Source organism: Peromyscus californicus, unplaced genomic scaffold (genome assembly GCF_007827085.1).
Source record: "Peromyscus californicus insignis strain IS unplaced genomic scaffold, ASM782708v3 Scaffold_10__1_contigs__length_136768540, whole genome shotgun sequence".
Lineage (NCBI taxonomy): Eukaryota > Metazoa > Chordata > Mammalia > Rodentia > Cricetidae > Peromyscus > Peromyscus californicus.
This window is the reverse complement of record NW_026294391.1, coordinates 94,712,758-94,732,088: the sequence shown is the minus strand read 5'-3', so window position 1 is coordinate 94,732,088 and position 19,331 is coordinate 94,712,758. Positions and strand designations below refer to the sequence as shown.

The 19,331-nt window shown below is 42.6% G+C and overlaps 1 protein-coding gene across 5 annotated transcripts in view; it reads left to right on the top strand.

The window, feature by feature from the left end:
- The first annotated feature begins 12,011 nt into the window (after positions 1-12,011).
- The window catches only part of Amot (angiomotin), a 60,657-nt gene continuing 53,337 nt past the window's right edge, over positions 12,012-19,331 (top strand). For 4 of the 5 annotated variants that reach the window (XM_052737715.1, XM_052737734.1, XM_052737707.1 and 1 more), the window contains exon 1: positions 12,012-12,448. The gene's annotated coding sequence lies outside the window, so the exon portion shown is untranslated. The remainder of the gene's footprint in view (positions 12,449-19,331) is intronic. The other variant, XM_052737724.1, reaches the window with a different exon arrangement.

Here is a 19,331-nt window from a genome sequence, read left to right as displayed (position 1 = left end):
GTCCAAGTTGAGACTTCCTGGCACCATCTCATGTTAAGTATTTACTAGTCCTTCAGTATTTATGTTTAGACTAAGGGCTAATGTTCTTTAGAGTTGGGTGGCATTTGTGAGGTGTGGCCATGCTTGGTAACTGAAGGTAGTACACAAGGAAAACCAATGAGAGCAAGATTGGATTCAGCCAAAATACATTTTAACAGAGATTAGCCCTTCTGCTGAGTAAGCTGAGCCCTAGGAAACTGATCCTGCTTTCTTCCAAAGAGCTATGGAAATAAATCACCTTGTGGGTGAACCAGAGTTAGTCTTCGTTTGCAAGGGGATTTTAAGTGTATCTGTGGTTTAGCTGTCTGCAAAAATCTCCCTGTATTTAACATCTGCTCTGTCTTCAAATTACCCTGAGCATTTTTTTGAGATTCTGTGAACATGAGCAAGGAGCCCTCATTTTGTAAAGTGTCCACCGAAGCCAAAGGGACATTAATTAGATGCAGCGAGGGAGGGAGGGAGGGAGGCAGGGAGCTGGTCTCTGCAAAGGAAGTTAGTTTTATTCCCTGGGAAAGAAATGAAACGTGAGTTCAGGGCAGCATGGAACAGAAACCTTTTAAACTCTCCATGGATAGACTTAGCAAGTGAGTGGAAGGGATAGATGACACAGTAAAATGGGAGTGATAAGTCAGAAATTTCCTGTAACCTTGGAAGAGAAGGTTACAGGGTCACAACCACTTCAAAACACTTTGAAGACATTAAGGAATACTTTCTCTGGAAAGAGCCAGATACTAAATACTTTAGACGTTGTGAACTTCTTTTCAGTAATCTCTGTCATGATTTAGTGTTCATTTCATCCAGATTTTTAAAACGTGAACTAAATTAAACAATCTGGAATGGAGTTGCCCAAAAAGCATCCACTGAGAAACAATCTTAGGGCCATCCTTGTTCAAGACAATCACTCTTGTTTAAACCTTGATTCAATTTCAACTTATTGTATTAAGAATTCTTATTGAACAGCTATGGTTAAAAAGGCAAAAATGGCATTAGAGTGTAGAGTAAAAACAGACAGGATTCAGAAGGAGAAAAAGACGTACTGTGGCCCTACCCACCAGAGAGAACTATTTGGAGAGGGAACATGTTGAGTAAATCTAAGGGTCTGTGCAAAAGCTATACAAAGTGAAGAGGAAAAAAAAAAAAACACTGGTGAGTGTGATTTAAACAGGACACTGAGCATCTGGTCAAATTCAAGCTGGAGAATTCCCACGGGAGCCTTGAGCACAGACCCAAGTGCAGTCTGGAAGCTGGGGTCAAGGGAAGGCAAATGCTGAGGGTTTTTTTTTTTCCACAAAGGCAGAGAAAGTTCTGGGTTTTGTACTGTAATTACCAAGCATTGGAGGCAGAGCTTTGGGAATAAGTGAAATCTCTGCAAAATGTAACTTACCTGCCTGGTATCCATCTAAAATACCTCATAAGGTAAACCTTGGTGAATGTAAAGAAATTATGCCTGAGAAATTGGAGTCTGGGGACCCTGGGAGTTCTGGTGCAGAGGATGGAGAGGTTGGCAATGTGCCCTTTCCCTTCCCCCCACAAGAACCACTTTTCCCTGGGACGACAAAGCAGACTAGGAAGGTAGAAGCAACACAGCATGGAAAGGCACTTGATAATAAGCGTTTGAGAATGCGAAGGAGGGGCTCCCCCAGATGCTGACTGAAAAGACCTGAGGGCAACAAGTCTTAAGCCAAGATCAACTTGTCAAGATACGAAGAACAATGCTTTCCCCCACCCAGCAATAGCACAAGGCTAGGGGGTTTAAGACAGGATCAATTCTTGGAGCCTAACTGGGAGGGGGGCAAGGGGCGGCGTGGGTGGTAACCACACTAACCACAGGTGTCCTGAAAATAACCATTGAGTTCATTTTCCAAGGTGTTTTCTTAACTGTTGTTTGATCTGAAGCTCACAATAAGACAGTACCATACCAAGACATGACAGTGATTTTCTCAGTTTTTTTTCCAGAAAAAAAAGGGGGGGGGGCTCAGAAAAGTTAAGCTACTTGCTTAAGTCTGCACAGCTTATGTAAGTAACATCACCAGAGTCAGTTCTCTTTTTCTCTGCCCTCCTCTGTCTCTGTCTGTGTCCCCCGATTACTTTTCTCTCAGTTCAGTTTGCTTTGTTTTGTTTTTTTGAGGTAAGATCTTGCTAATGCAGGCCAGGATAGCCCTCAACTCCAGATTCTCCTTCTGTACCTTCTTTTTTTTTTTTTTTTCTCTCCGAAGCTGAGGACAGAACCCAGGGCCTTGCCCTTGCTAGGCAAGCGCTCTACCACTGAGCTAAATCCTCAACACCCCCCCTTTTTTTCTTCTGTATCTTCTTTGTTCCAGGATCATAGGTGTGCACAACCACCCCATCTTTAGTTTTTGGTTTTTTTTTTTGGTTTTTCGAGACAGGGTTTCTCTGTGTAGCTTTGCACCTGTCCTGGATCTCACTCTGTAGCCCAGGCTGGCCTCGAACTCACAGAGATCCGCCTGGCTCTGCCTCCCGAGTGCTGGGATTAAAGGCGTGCGCCACCACCGCCCGGCTTAGTTTTGTTTTTAATTGACATCCTAATTGTACATATTTATGGGATATAATGTGATTTTTTTCCACATGTGTTCAAATTGTTTAATAATCAAATCCGGCTGTTAAACACAGTCATCACCTCATACACTTACCATTTCTTTGTGGTAAGCACATTAAAAATCTTGTAGAAATTTTGAAATATATAATGCATTACTGTTAACTACAATTACCCTGCTGTACAATATAACACCCAAACCAGTTTCTCTCTAAATGTAACTTTGTATGTGATAAACAACATCTCCCCAGATTGCAAATAACATAACTAAAACCACTTTCCCCGAGGGAAGCAAATGGCTGGCAAAGAAGCACAAGCTTGGAAGTCCTGCAGTGGTGATGTATGCCTTTAATCCCAGTACTGGGGAGGCAGAGGCAGGCAGATCTCTGAGTTCGAGGCCAGCCTGCTCTACAGAGCAGGTTCCAGGACAGCTAGGGCTACACAGGGATATCCTGTCTTAAAAAACCTAAATAAATAAAAAGGAAGAAGAAGATGCTTGGAAGAAGTGACCCAGCTGGAAGTTGAATGGGTGAAATACAACCGACCAACTAGACAAGACGGGTGGAAAAGTCAGGAAAAACAAGCATTTCAGAGAACTGTACGTGGAAAGGACTTTTACACTGAAACAGTTCCGAATCCAACGTCAGTGTTTCAAGGAGACGGGGCCCTGAGATTTACAAAACTGTTGAGGACAACCAGGGAAAACTGCAAAGATGGAGTCGGGACAGCTTTGAGGAGTTTATCTCAGGCAGAGAGCACTCTAGAGGAATTGGAAGAGTCCTTGCTTCAAATCTGATTTAAATGCAAAATAGGGTTATAAATTACTCCGCTACAACACAACAAAGCAAAAATGGTGTCATGAAGCAATTCCTATAGCCCCCCCAAACCTTTCCTTACTATTCAGTATACGATACCTATAACATGTTCCAGGTATAGCAGACACAGCCGGTAACCACACATTGTCAGCACCTTAGGGGAACCTGCAGTTGAGCTAGCTACGCAAAAAAAAAAAAGATTGTCCCAAAGCAATGTGATAAGTAATCTGATAGAGATAGGAACTCGAAGGACAATGGAAAAGGGAAGCAAGGTAGGCCCCCCGTGCTGCTCACTCAGCTCTAGCTCTCTGGATACCTTCACCTAAAGTCCAAAGAAATGCTGGAGACATGATAGCGCAGGCCACACGTGAAACATCAGTCACGGTTCTATTGTTCTGTAGGGAGGTAAAACTCGCCATTTGAAACAATCAAACTAGAAATAGTGAACCACGAGGAATTAGGAACTACATTTCTCTCAACCTCTGCTGGAAGAGAGACTAGTAAGTAGAGGGTTAGACCTGGTGAGATGGTGGATCCGGTAAAGTTGCTTGCACCAGAAGCCCGGCACCCCGAGTTTTATCACCTGACATCGGATAAAGATGGAAAGAGAAAATCCACTCCACCACGTTGTCCTCTGGCTTCCACAAATGACACATACATCATATCAATACACATTTAAAAAGAATATATAGAATCTTGAACCCCAGCGGGGTGGGACACGATGCCGGTGAGAATGTTTGGTGGGTTACCGTCACCTGGCTAACAACATGACAAGAGGAGTTGTTTGGAATGTCAAGAGTCCACATTCATGCTCTCTGATCCTAGAAACGGTGTGAGGAAAGTTCATCCGAACAAAGGTGAAGCCTATTGCTCAGGACCACCCTGGGCTACATTTTTATCATGCACGTAGTTGCTAAGGAGGAAACCACAGTAGGAACAAACAAATATACAGATAGTCAGGATGGAATGGAACATATTACAAGAATCTCAGGTGCTTGGTTTTAGCCATTTCCTCCTGGATTTGCTTGAGTTTTAGCCAGGTAATTATTACTCCATTAAATTATAGTAATACTGGGGCTAGAGAGATGACTCCTCCGTGGTTAAGAACACTGGCTGCTGCTCTAGAGGAACTGGGTTCAACTCCCAGCACTCACATAGTTCGGAACTGTCTGTAACTAGAGTTTCAAAGAATTCAATATCCTTTTCTGGCCTATATGAGTACCAGGCATTCATATGTGCAGACTTATATCCAGGTAAAATAAATAAATAAAATTATATATATATATATATACTAATACTGTTATTATGAATATGGCTATTCTAGTATTCACTGTATTATAAAAAATCATGAATACCTACTTACAAGTCCTCACATACCTACCTTCCATTCCAACATCCCTTCAAGATGCAAGCTCCATAAAGACAGAGATTTTGTTGTTGTGCCCACCAAACATCCTAAGGCTCATAACCATGTGTAGTGTACAGTGCATGTTCAGTAAACATTTGTCCAACCAGTAAGCTAGCAAATTGAAACTTAAAAGATTACATTGATCTAATTTCACACAGCCAGTTGGATATGTGGATCTTAATCTAGTTCTGATGATTGAAAATCTCTTTGTTTCTTCCATTTTATTAAGTTGCCCCCCTGAACCACCTACTCCCAGTTTATTCACAGTAAAAGTGTTCTAATATGCCAGAAACACCTATTACTCCCAAGACTCCATCTTTGCACTCAGGCCCTAGCAACACACTGTGAAGCTTGTGGAGATGAGGCCTACCATTTAGATATGAAATTTGTACAGGTACTCCAGCATCACCTTAAATTTTGTAGCCAAATCAGGAATCTAGTAACTTAGAGTTGGCATCTGCTTAACAAGTTTCAACACTTTGAGTAAAACCATTCCCTGCTTTAGATTTAAAACTCTTCGGTAGAGACAGAAAACTCTAAGACAGGCTTTGTGGCTCATACCTTAGTTCACAGCACTCAGAAGATAAGGCCGAACATGAGTTTGAGGCCAGCACAGCCTATATAGCATAGTCCAGACTCACTTGGGCTACACAGCCAGAACCTGTCTCATGAAGAGAAAGGGAGAGGAGAGAGAAAGAGAGGAGTAGATGACACATACATACATACATACATACATACATACATACATACATACAGCACAAGCACTCTGGATAACTGGCAGTTCACATTATTACAAACAGCAGTATGAACTCATATTTTCATATCCATGTCATTTTATCCTTGCCACCATCCTCTCAAATCAGTACTGGCATCCATATTTTATTGTATTTGGTTTGGTTTTGTTTGTTTGTATGAGACAAGTTCTGACTGTAGAGTCTTGGATGGCCTGGAATTGTATTTTTAGACCAAGTTGGTCTTGAACTCATATCAATCCACATTCTCTGCTTCCTGAATTCTAGGATTAAAGGTATGTGGCATCACCCCAGCTCATTTTATTTTATTTTTATCGTGTGTGTGTGTGTGTGTGTGTGTGTGTGTGTGTGTGTGTGTGTGTGTTATGTGTATGAGAACCGAATGTATTTTCTTTCATCTCACTAGAAGAGTGCTGGGATTACAGATGCATTCAACATACCTAGTTTTACATAGGTTTAAGGAGAGGAGTCCAAACTCAGTTGCTAACACTTGCTCAACATGGAGGTGTTCTCACAATGGAGCCATCTCCCCAACCTGGTAGTCATATTTCAGAATTGAAGAAATGAGGACCCAAAACTTTCCCATAGTCACATAGATAGTGAAGAGCCTAACAAAGACAAAGGAAATGACATCTTTGGGATGTTGAAACATCCACTTACTCTGATGATCAGGGCTAAAAGAGAACAGTGAATGAGGCAAAGCTTATAGCTAGAAGCTCTTATTCCCTAGATGCTCCTGACCAAATCCGCCATGCCTCCTGGAATGAATGTAGGAGAGTTAAGTGACTTTGCTCTGCCAGGCTTCATGACAGGACCTCATTTCACTAAATCCTCATAACAACCCCTTATGGCAGAGAATGTGCCTTGATTTTATAGGTAAGGAAGTTGAAGTCCATGATGATTAAGTAATTTACCTCCTCATTAAACTGTGGCTCTGTGTTGGAATCCAGGTTTGGGTGACTAGAGAAAGTCTCTATGCCCTTTCCACCGGAGCTCACAATTATGGCTTACTCTTTAACCCTTCCTAGGTTAGGCATTTACATTTTAACAATGGGCTTCCTGTGTGAATTTCACAGGACAGTGGTAGACCTGAAAGGAAGGCTGAGTGGGGCCTGCAAGATGGACCTGTCTTAAATCACACTGGAGTGCCACTGACCTGCCTTTCCTGGAGTTTCAAAAGTAAAGCAGCAAGCCAGGGAAGATAAATCTCTACTCCAGCCATAGCCTTCTTCCCCTCCAACTGGGATAACAAGTCTCACACCCTCTGTTAACTACAGAAACAGAATGCAGAATCAATCAAGAGTTTATTTGCAAAGGGTAATGTCAGAGGGTGAACTTCCTGTTAACTCGGTACATTTAACAAGCTTACTGGCTCAGCTGTTTGACTTACTTCTGACGGGTTCACAGATATTTTTTTTAATCACTAACTCAAATAACACCCCACCACACACAGCCTACCACCTTTTACAGTACAGGCTTTAATGTGTGCTCTTCATACTCCACACATCCCTCTTGGTCCACATAATCTAGGAATTTACTAACAAACCCTACTTCGAGGTATGGGGCAGCCTGGACTTTTGCAGAAATTCAAACTGCTGAAGGAGATGTGGTATTTAGTTAAACTGAAGTGAAGCCCTGCATAAATCATAAAGAGGTGAACCCAGGTTAGTCAAACAAGACCCTAGGAGGTATTTGGGGAATAGACTTGCAGGCAGTTATATTTCTCTACATTTGATTTACTTCCAAAATCCTGAGGCTCACAAGTACCCCAGGAGTAACTTGGCTCTCCAATGCTGAGCAGGTCTTGGCCTTGGACCTGGTTCTGCTGTTGTTTCCTGAATTCCCACATTGCTGTTTTCTACACATGGATCAGGCTTCAAACTTCCTGAGTCTGGATTGTGTGCGTGCATGCGTGCGTGTGTGCGTGTGTGTGTGTGTGTGTATGTGTGTGTGTATGTGCATGTGCATGCACGCCTTTGGTTCCTGTCCTGTTCAGACAAGGCTACTCTTTTGTGGTCAGCTGGCATCTGCATGTTCGAAACCCGAGCTTTACGGGGCTGCCCTGGAGAAGGCAGATTTTCAGCATTTTTTCTAATTTGTCTTAGGCTCTCTTCCAGGAGTTGAGGGGGGAAAGGGGCAGAACTGTGTGTAACGAGATAAATACAATCCGTAGGATTTACTTGCCTGTAGTGTATGTGCTTGCTTCTGCTTTTGTTCCTAAATGCGTTGAAATGATGTAGTTGTTCACAAGGCAATTAGAGGAAGATGTGCTCATTTCACACTCCCAGTTACTTTGTGGGTGGAGGAGAATGTCACTCAATGCAAAGCACTGTGCTTTTATGGTCTTTCTTTCAAGAACATGGCAGGCATTGAAGAACAGACTATACACCTCACTCTACTTTCTGTTTGCCCTGTAGGTCAGACAAAACTTTAGATGTGAAAGACAGACTTCTTATTAAGACAATCCTTAGTTGACAAAACTTTAAAAATGAAATTTTCCATGAGGTACATGTGACTTTTAATTTCTCTCGAAAAGACAGAAGTCCTAAGATGGGTCTGTGTGACCTATGGTCCTGTTACAGCTGCCCCCCTTACATGACTCCCATCATCTATTCATGGTAGTGGACATCATTGTATTGATTTTAAGGACATGTAAAATTAAAACATTGTGCACGTATCAGCACTATCTTTTCCAAACTTCTTCAAGCTTCTAAATGGAAACTCTTCCTACAAAGCACCATCTTCTCCACCACACTTTTATTACTCCTCTATTTGCTTTCTCTATGAATTTTCACCTTGTAGGTCCTCCTTCATGTAAGTACAACCACACATTTACCCTTTTGTGGTTGGCTAACTTCATTTCATATAGTATTTCCAAGGATGATATTTATTTTTGATGGACTGTTTTCTTTTTCTGCACTAAAGGAGGAATTTCATTTTATGAAAAAGGTCAAACTGGGTACATAGCATGGAATGAGGAATCTTTAGTTCTCAGATGAAAATGTCCTCTCCCCCCCCATATAGTAAGACACTTTTTAATGTGTAGTACTTCAGTAACCCAGTGTCTTTACACAGGTGTTTTACAGCTAGTGGCTAATTCTCCTGGTATCCCCCAGAGGGCTTTCCATGTTTTATAGGCAAGTCTTGAAGACACAGGGATGCTGTAGGGATTAGTTAAATGTGTGTGGCATAGTTTGCTGTATAAACTCACTCTCTGAAACTTAGTTGTCACTCCCTGCTCTTAACGTCCCCAGCTTTTACCTTCAATACCGCTCATTTAGCACTTAGCACACACTTGCTAGTTGTCTTTTTATGTATATCTGCTGGAAGGCAGGAGCCAAGTCTCGTACCTTTTTGTTTTTTTAGTCCTGTCCCTAATAGCACTTCAGTCTATGTTTGTTGATGTTGCCCTCTCCTTCCCTTTTAAGTAGAGCAGGCAATGCAGAGCTTTATAAATTCAAACTCAGTTTAAACAAACTGAAAGGTTTGCAGGGTAAAAACACAGAGGAAGTCTTGCATGGTGGGAGAGGAGGATCGCCCAAGACCTTAAAGACACTTGGAAGACTCCAGAGGGGGAAACAGACTTACCTAAAAACCTATTGTTTGCCCCAGGCTAAGTCATAAATGACTCACACATCTCCTGATTCACCAGCAAAATTTCAATTTGTTGGCGAGTCAGGATCCAAGGTTTACATTTAAAGGCTCCAATAGCTGTGGGGAAGGCATATTGGATATGTTTTAGACGGCAACTTCAAGCATAGGAGCTGGCATATCACACTGAATCCACAGGCTTTTGCTACTGCAATTTATTTTTCTGTGGTGACACAAGACTGGAAAGGGCCCTCTTAGTAAAAAAAACTGAGTGAAAAGGTTTTGGTTGAGTTCAGAACAAAGTGGAGGTAAAGGTAGTGTTCCTGATCTGGAAGGCCATTGAAGATACATCATTGAATAAACAAATCCCAGGTATGCTGTGAGTCTATCTGTAAGAGAGAAAACAAAACAAAACAAAACAAACAAACAAAAACCAAAACTCACCACTGGTCACATCCCTTCTCATTTTACTTTCATCTTTCTATGTGCATGTTTTACTTTTTCCATTTTAACTGCATTGTGGAGTTAACAAGTTTCCTTTCATAGTTATGATCAGTAGCAATCCCTCCGGATAGTCACATCACTTTAGTTCCTGTGTCCATGCTTCTAAATACAGAACAACCCTGCCTCATAAACTAGACAATTCTAGACAATTAAACACACACAAAAAAATTACTTTCCCCATGAAAAAAATCACCCAAGTAACCTCTCTTCACACATAGAGTGAATCCTACTCAGAATCCATTTTGCTACAATGCCAGCCTCTGAATCAGCAGCTCCTAGCAGAACAGGCTGTACACTCTGCAGCAAGCCACCCACCTGCTACCTTTCATATACCCAGAGGGATATTAGGACACTTTTGTCATGAAACAGTGTTTCTTTTGAGCATACCTTCTTTGGGTTGCCTTGATCCATGGCACCTCCCAAGGCTCCCATTGGGTAGGCTGGAATTGGATGCCCCACTTTCATTGGCATGACTTCATTATAACAGCTCTGAATGGATGGGAGCCTTTATACTTTTATTTGTTTCCAACTCAAATGTTTTCTAAGAAGTACAGATGTATAGAGAATGGTGGTTTCCATGGAAAATCTTTCCTCATATCTGTTTGTCAAGTTCACTTTAGTGATACACAGCATGATTTCCTCTTTCAGCATCAGCACCACAATAGCTTTAGGTCCTGGTGAAACTGCAAAACTGTTTGCAAAAGAAATCTCACCCACCCTGGTTAGAAGAGGGGTAATTTATTATTCTAACTGCAGGGAGCCAACTTCATATCCACCCTCAAAAGTATAGGAAAAGAGTTGGCTTTTCAAAATAAAACCACAGAACTTCCAAGCCTGGATATAAATGCTTAAACACATGAGCTGGAGTCTCCACCATGTGAATCGCATAAGTGTGGAGTGATTTATAGAGGTTTTTTTTTTTAAACATACATTGTATTTTATTTTCACATCTGTACCACTAAGAACCTAGTACATGCCTTATAGGATTTTCTTATAGATAAGAAAATTAGTCCTTTAAAAACTCACAGCTAAGTAATATATGCCAGAGCCCAGAGTGAATTCTTCCTTTGGTTCAACTTCCTTGTTATTTAGATTTCCCCTTTACTGCTTCCTTGTGTTTTCTTCTACTCAGATGTTAAATTGTAGATCCCTACCCCTCATCCCGTGTTCCACGATGTTGTTGTACTCAACTCTCCGAGCAATATGAATTTTCCGCAGCCAGGAAATGTGTGCACCACATTGACACTTCATGTACTTTCCCTTTCCTGGTTTAATGAATTAAGAGGGAAAAGTTACCTATTCCCGGAGAGTTGGACAGTGATTTAAATAAAAAGTTATATCACAGTTGGCGAACACCCCTTTCACCAGACTGAGAAGTCAACCGTCTCGTCTATCTATTCTCAGAGGCTAGGGGAGCACAGAGAGCTAGACAATAGTCTCTTGTTTAGTTTTATTAATTTTGAGGGCGGGTGGGATCCAAGTATGAGATTGGCGACTGAAAGGACCAATCGTAGACCAATAGCAGGCGTGACTGGCCAATGAATAGATGCAAAAGAATGGTGGGTGGAACCTACTCAGGGCCGGCTCTGCCGAGGCAAGCGCTCTCCGCTTGCCCAAGAGGCGGAGCTTCCTCCAAGCCCCGCCCACCCCTCGTGCCCCAGTGGCCGGCCTCTAGGAGGGGGCAAGGACCCGGGTCGAGATTTGGGGCAGGAGGCAGGGGAAGGTGTAAGAAGGTTGAGGCTGGGGGGGGAGGGGTGGCGGAAGTAAAGAGGGGGATCTTGTGGACTTTGACTTGAGCGGGCTGCCAGTTGGTCAAAGGAAACAGGGAGGTGTGGGGCGGGGATGGGGGGGGGGTACGAAGGAGAGCTGCTCCTTCAATTTTGTGAAGCTGGCTTTGGTTCCGTGCTGCTTTTTCTGCATTTCTACGATTTTTTCTTCCTCCCGCGATGGGGCGGGGACCTTCGCTGACTCTCCCACGCTACTCTGCTGCGCTGTCGCCCTGGATGATTAAAGTCTTGGAAAAAATGAAAACAAACAAAAAGACAAACCCCGTGCCTTTCTCCCGCTTTAATTCCTGCAAACACTATCAGCACTACCGCCACCAAGTCGAGTCCAGCGCGTGGGAGGACGAGAGCCAGCGAGTTATCCCGGCTCTCTCCTGGACTCCCAAACGTAGCTGATCAATTGTTTGAAAGTTCCCCGCCCAAAGGCCGTCTCTCCGCCTGGGGCGCCGCCTCCTCCCCTTTGCCCGCCGGGCTCGTGCAGGCCTCCCGCCCGCCTCCCGCCCTGCTGGCCCCGCCCTCGGCCCTGCCCATTCCCTCCTCCACCTCCCTCCTTCTGGGCGGTCCTAGCTGCTCACCGCCAGAAGAAAAGGCACCCGTTCCTCCCCTCTTCTACCTCCCATCCTTTGCTCAGGAGCTGCCTTCATCGCAGTCACGCCCCTTCCTTCCGAGGAGCGTTCCGACTGCGTTCGCTGGTAGACCCCTGAATTACTCCTCCGTCTCTGTCTCCGTTCTCTTTCGTCTCTTCTCTTAGTTCTCACTGCCTTCCCCCCCTCACCACCACCTCCAGCCTTTCTCGCCTACCACTATCCGCTGCTCCACCCTCCGGCCCGGTATCCTGCTTGCCTGTCCACTGCGACCAAGGAGAGACCCGAGGGAGCAGCGAGGTGGGGAGTAGCCGGGACCGGGGGCTTCCTCCCTCCCCATCCCCGGCCTCTGGCCCGGGACCGAACCCACTTGAGCCAGCAGAGAGAGTCGTCACCTTGTCTTCATTGCCTTCAGGGGTAGGAGAAACGTCGTTACTTTTTGCAGGGAACTGGGGCAGTAGTCTGTGGTGTTATGAACTTGATCATGCCCTTATTTGTGAGTGGGTTTTTATATGTGCCTGTGGGGATTGCCTGTATGTTCTACTTTCTTTGCTGTTGGCCTTGAGTTTCCTGAGATGTGCAAGAAGTTTAAAACAGTTTAAAAGTATGGACTCCTCTTCTACTTCTAGGAGAAGATGCTGGAAGGTACCACGGCTGACGCTCCTTTATTGCCTCCCCGGGTTCTTGTAGGTCCCTACTGAATTGGTCACTGAAGGAACTAAAGACCTTAACTAAGTTAGGGACTCTGAGGTCTGCCTTTAGTCCTGCTTGCAGGCTTGCCCCTTATCTCAGATAGCTAGATAGCTTTCTTTTAAGTGCTTAGGCTTGGGGTGGGAGCTCACCCTCCCTGACCCCAGGGCCATGAATTCTTCAAGTTTTAAAATGTGGAAGTAATGTACCACACAGCTGCACGCTTTATGCACGCATGTGTGTTTCTGTGGTGGTGGTGGTGGTGGTGGTGGTGGTGGTGAGGTTCAGGAAGCGGATTCAGCCGTTATTTGCTTCGTAAGATCTGAAGAGTTTAATACGTAGTTTTGCAAGATCACGCAGGTGTTTGTTTTAAGGTCCGAGCCTTGGGCACTTCAGTTCACCAACAGCAAGATTATCTTCATAGATAGGTGAAAATGAAGAGAAGGGACAGGAGTAGGAAAAATGACAGATTTTATAGACTGTGAGCAGTCCCTGATGATTGCCACTAATAAATAATAGTATGCTAATAATTTTCAGCAAGAGACTGAATACAAATTAATGAAAGGTGAACGGGAAAGATTTGAGAAAGCCTTTTCTGTTAATGTCCCTTGCCTCCATGAAGAGTCGATGTCAGGAGACAGTTTAAAACTTGTATGACTATATCCTTTTCTTCCCATTTAGAGAGAAAAATAATCACCATAATCTCTAGTGATGAAGGGCTAAGGACATGTAAGTCTTCTTGGGTTTGGCCACGTGAAACTTTCTTTCTCGGGTCAGCTTTTGTGAAGCCTCCTCAGACCTTTCAGTACCCTCATTCAGTAGCTAAGAATAGTCAGAAATGCCATTTTGGACATGGGGTAAATTGTCACCTATCTCCTACCTCTCTTAGGTTGGGCAAGTCCCACAAGCTTATGAGACTGGTTGTGTTGAAAGACTTGTTACTGAGATGCCCCCAGTCTATTGCTTATTCTTTAGGGAACAAATCATTTACATATATTTTAAACTAATTTTCTATGGTTGATTTTAACTGGGGTGAGGGTCCGGTGAGAAGTTAGGAAGGTAGAGAAGGGATGTTACAATGTTACACGGTGACAATTTTAAAGGCTATCATGTTTCAGATCAGCTGGGAGGAAACGGCTGGCCTGACCAGACGAAATTTTAAAACTGCCCTGGGACATTTTAATAGCCAGGTGGTTGTAGAGTAGTTGCATCTATTTACAGACGATAACTCAGGTTCCAACTATTCTGTATGGGTTTGCCTGGTGTCATTTACAGACACTTTCTGGCGCTACATCATACTTCATTTTAAGTTAGTTACTTCTTTCTTTGGAAAAGTTTGTGTCTCTGTAAAATTGAAAGTTTTTTTTTTCTTCTTTCTAATTCACAGCCTAGGTGCAAAGTAAGCCTGTAACTCCACCTGTATGTACAGTAAGTTTTACATGGGCATCGTAAATTCCTTTCCTGGATGAAAAATAGTTTAAAAAGAGATTTTTAGCAATTCATATTTGACATTGAGATTTGGACCTTAAAGTGTACTTTTTCATTTATGAACTAAGGTTTATTAGACTAATGACTAACTCAAGGAGTTTTCTGAGGTCGTCTTTCCTTCATTCTCTATTTGTATAGAATGAACTAGACTCCAGAATGCTAATAGGAAGAGCGAGGGATGGATACTTTGACTTTGAGGTCCCATTGAGTGCCAGCATTCTAAGTGGGTACATCTGCTTCTGGGCCTCTCCGAAGAGCTCTCTCCCAGGGCCTGTGCCTTCTTTAAAAGGGTGTCTTTGTAATTAAGCAGCCCTTCCCCCCAACTTCTTTTGATCCAGTTTTTTAGGCTTATTTTCCATTTGGAGACAAGAGGAGTTTCTCACACCCTCCTGCTCCCCTCTTAACATTTCTTTTCCTTTATCCCAGAAAAATCACACCCCACCACCAAGTTCTCAGGATGGTTTGCAGTTTTGTTTTGTTTGGGACAGAGGGAGTGTTACCAGTGAGGAGGAGTAGAGGATATAGTCCCTCTTGGGAAATGCTTGTGGCCAGGTAGCCTCCTCCATGGAGACTGAACATTTGGAATGCATGAGAACAGTCTATTCTTCAGGACTGTCTGGTAGAAATTGTCCTTTGCACCCATTAAGCCCAGCTTAAACCCACTGAAAGGGGTGGAGAGAGGTGTGTGTGGTCGGGCCTAGCCTTTTAGGATGGTAAATGTTTCCAAATCTCCTATTACATCACCTCCTTCTCCCATGGATTCAGTGGGTTTAGAGATCTGCATGACAAGTTAATTAGCTGGGGACTGAACCAATTTGTTTAGAATTGTGATCTATTGATTTCCTGTCCCCAGGAATTTTTGTTGGTGTTTTACTATGATGTGTTGTCTTTAGCATTACTTTTCATTCCTTGTTGCCTTTTGTGGACTTTGGTCCAAAAATCTAGGTTCCCACCCCCAAGTCAAAGGTTAGAATTTAGTTGCAGGAACTAAGGGGGTATTAAACAGGCTGAGATACCGCATTACTCTCCTCCATGGTGGGTTTCTGACCCTTTCTAAGGAAGTTGCCCCTTCCACATACACCACACACAATCTGAACAAAAAAAGAAAGAAAGAAAGAAAATGAAAGAAAGTAGAAGGTCATTTGCTTTATAAAAGCATCTACACAGGCTCCCTTGAACAGAACTAGCTTTCCTAGTTAAGTGTCTTTAAACTATGACTTGCTAGGTTAAAAGAAAAAAAAGAACACCTCAATATAACTGGGCTTTCTCAGGACCATATTTATTGCATAAAGGACTACATTAGCATTTGCTGTGTTGATTATTGCCTGAACTAAATGAGGCTATTATTGGGCTTTTGAAGCCTTTTGTTATACGGTATGGAGTTAATTGTCTATATCATTCTGGCTTGTAATAATGCTGGCTGCATTAGACTCAGCCCACACATGCTTGTAGGAAGCAGTTAGCATTACTTTCTGGAACAAATCTAACTTTTCAGATTTTGAATGTCTAAGGATGAGACTCTCCACCTCATTTTGATAAAATATTTTCTTTCCAGTTATTATATTTGACTAGCCCAAGGACCTAGAACGTTGTTTTTTGTTTGTTTGTTTGTTTGTTTATTGTTTTTGCAAATAACAGCCACGGGTATCATTTTAAATATGAGTCTGTGATAGGTTTTCCAGGTGAGTCGTTTGGGGAGAGGAACCTGGGCTTTAGCAGGGTCTCCTCCACTTTACATTGTGGGGATTGGACAGGGTGATTTTTGACTGTCATTTCTCAAAAGTTCATGATTGTCTTTTGAGGCTTCACTACAATCCTGTACTCACCCTGTGTGGGTGGGTGAGGGGTGGGGTGGGGTGGGGATGAGTCTGTAATAATGTATCTATAGAAACGGGCTTTATATTTTAGCGGTATCAAATAATAAACTCAAGACTCTGGACGAAACTTCAAGAATCCCATTAAGTTTTTCCCTGGTCCCTCTGCTAATGTGAATTTTCCATAGTTTGGATCATAGCAGTATGTAATGTTGCCTTTAGGTAAGACTGTGTCACAGACAAAGCTTTGTAAGCTGGTGCAGAGTAATGGAGTAAGAAGCAAAAGGAACCATAAACATTTTCTAAGGCCGGGAAGTGGTGACACACACCTTTAATCCCAGCACTCGGGAGGCAGAGCCAGGCGGATCTCTGTGGGTTCAAGGCCAGCCTGGCCTACAGAGCGAGATCCAGGACAGTCACCAAAACTACACGGAGAAACCTTGTCTCGAAAAACAACAACAACAAAAGCAAACAAACAAAAGAAGCAAAGGGAGCACAAGTGAAGAATCTCATACATTTTGATTTTGTTCCCAGAATTCCAGGATGGACAAATAGGTTTAAGTGAGCTCTAAACACTTTCTGGGACTTAGAAATACTTCATTTGTGTATGTAGCAAGCCCATTAATGCTATTCTTCTGCCCTCTGTTTACACTCTTCCACTTAAAGAAAAACCAAACCAAAACCCAATGTCTACTTGTCTAAAGCAGTGGAAATTTAGTTTTAAATTGCTGCATCATGATATCTCAAGATAATATCAATGGGGGTGGACTCTGAAGGATCCAGAATGAGAAAAGGGGAGCAGGAAGGCCCTGATATGATGCCTGTTTGACAGCTTCAAAAATAGTGTTTTCAGACTGGGGAAAAAAATCGAGAAAACTAAAGTTTGTAGGCAACTAAGCACACCACATATAGGTACAGTAGAGTGGTCCACACACAAAGGGTTACTTTATTTGAGACCTTCAGTACATAGAGAAACCTAAGTTTCATGGACCTTTAATTATCTTTTAATAAATAAGATATAGTCTGTGTGTGATATCTGATTTTTGATAGACTCATTCCTGGTAAACTAGTGGCTCTTCACAAATTGAATGGAAATTTTTTCAGCCAATATATAAATAGCGAAATCTAAGTCAAATCCATGTAGAAGTTTCCAAGTGAAGTACAGGCACGTGTTTCATACTTTGTGCTTCTGGGAGAAGAAATGCAGGTGGATTTACTTGGTAATAGTTCCTAATGCAAATCAATCCCTGTCTCTCTGTCCCCACCTCTTGACATTTGTGAAGTCACTTTCACTCTTTCTCTGGCTGCCTGAAATGGCATTAGTCTGTGTGACTTGATGCCAGGATTTGGGATTCTCTGCCCAGCCCCTCTCTGACTTGCCATGTGACCAAGGGGAGCTGAATTAGCTGCTCTAAGCTTCAGTTACCCTTCTGGGAAGAGAGGATATTAATACTTCACAGAGGTGTTTAGGCATGCTTCATATTGGGCACACGCTTTGAGGTCATTGGATGAAAGGTGTTTGCATGATGGCAGAGCAGGCTTAGTATACGGTCCTGAGCAGGTGTTCATGTTTAATGCGCTTTTCCTCTCTGAGAGCATACAGTGCTTTTTGGTGCCCTGTAGCCTTACTGAGTATAATTAAGATTGACCCTACATTTGTGTTATTGACCCTCTCAATGTTTAAGAACATTAAACATTTTCATACTCTGTGATAGGTTGAGGTAAAATAGGAGGACAGTAGTGACTATCAGGATGAGGAAAATAGTTTAAGAAAGAGACATTAGTTGGAACGCACCCTAGTGACCAGTGAATTCTTGCAAGCACCTTCAAACTGTTTGAGTAAAGCCAAGTTTGATGTGTCGGTTTTAAGGGGGAAAGTTTTGAGTAGTATTTGCCTGTGACAAATACTGGCGATAGCCAGTAACTGAAACCCAGCTATTGTAGTGTTTTGTGCACAGCTGCTTTTTATTAATGCTGGAATATTTATGCTTGCTGTACAATCCGTGGCTCATTTCCATGTGTATGTCAGAACTTAAATACCCCCAAAGGCAACATTAAGATAACATGAAATATAAATGTGGCCAAGCTAGAAAGGGTGGATTTTGGGGGGTATCTCCCTTATATTTATTGGTGTTGTTTTAGATTACAATAACTAGTCACCTTTACACACTGATGCTGATCTTTTCCCTTCTTATAATATCCCATAGTAAACTTTACATTTTGATACTTTTGATATGGACAAGTGATTGGCTCCCCACTTTATGATGCAGATGAAACTGATGTATGTATTTTTAAGAGCATTTTTTCCCAGCACATGCTTCTCATTATCCGAGAGGCCTGGACTCACTCAGTAAAGGAGCAGAGAAACCACATAATTGAGAGGGGAATGACGGTGGTGCATACTTGGAATATTTGTGGGAAGGGGATTGCTGACATCAGAAAATGTAGTGGCCTGAGTGTTAACAGCATTGAAGAGAAATCAGCTTTCTGTGTTTCTGTATATTGAGAATTATTTTAAGGTGATACAAATATGGGCCAGGTTTGACATCTTTTTTGAAGTTGTCCTGGAAACTTTGATGAAGGTTGTTAGAGAAAAGTTCAATTAAAACCTTCCCCGTTAGGAAGCTAATTAGCTCATCCTTTACTCATTTTAGTTGTTTTCAAGATGTGCTGATTTGCATTGAATTAGTGACATCCCCTCTCATGTGATAGCGAATTAAGATAAAAAAAAAAGTTGCAGATGAGGAAAATCAGTTAGACTGCCAATTTTGAAGAAATCGAATTCCCTCTGTTACCTTTGGGCTTTCTGTTCAGATCTGTGTTTTACTCATTTACACAGTGATCCCATTTTAATTTAGTATCTGCTTTTACCTTGTGGCTCATGAGCTGTGAACCACAACTTACTAATGGGAGTTCTCTGTGTGAATTGGGGAAATACAATGGATCATGTCTGTCTTCTTTTCTTCTATGATTTTCTTCTCTCTTTTTCTGTTTATCCCTACCTGTGTGTGTGTGTATGCGTGTGTGTGTGTGTGTGTGTGTGTGTGTGTGTGTGTGTGTGTGTGTTTGCCTGAGTCCATGCATATGTCAGGGGTAGGAGATGGGGAGAGAGGGGGAGAGAGAGAGAGAGAGAGAGAGAGAGAGAGAGAGAGAGAGAGAGAGAGAGAGAGAGAAGCAGATTGTTTTCTAAAGCAAACAGTTTTTGGAGCTAAAAAAATATTGATGACCGGCTTTACCCTCTAGAGCATTCTTTTTGCCAGAGGCTGCCAATTAGGATTGTGTAGGGCAGTGTGGTAAGTTTTCTGATC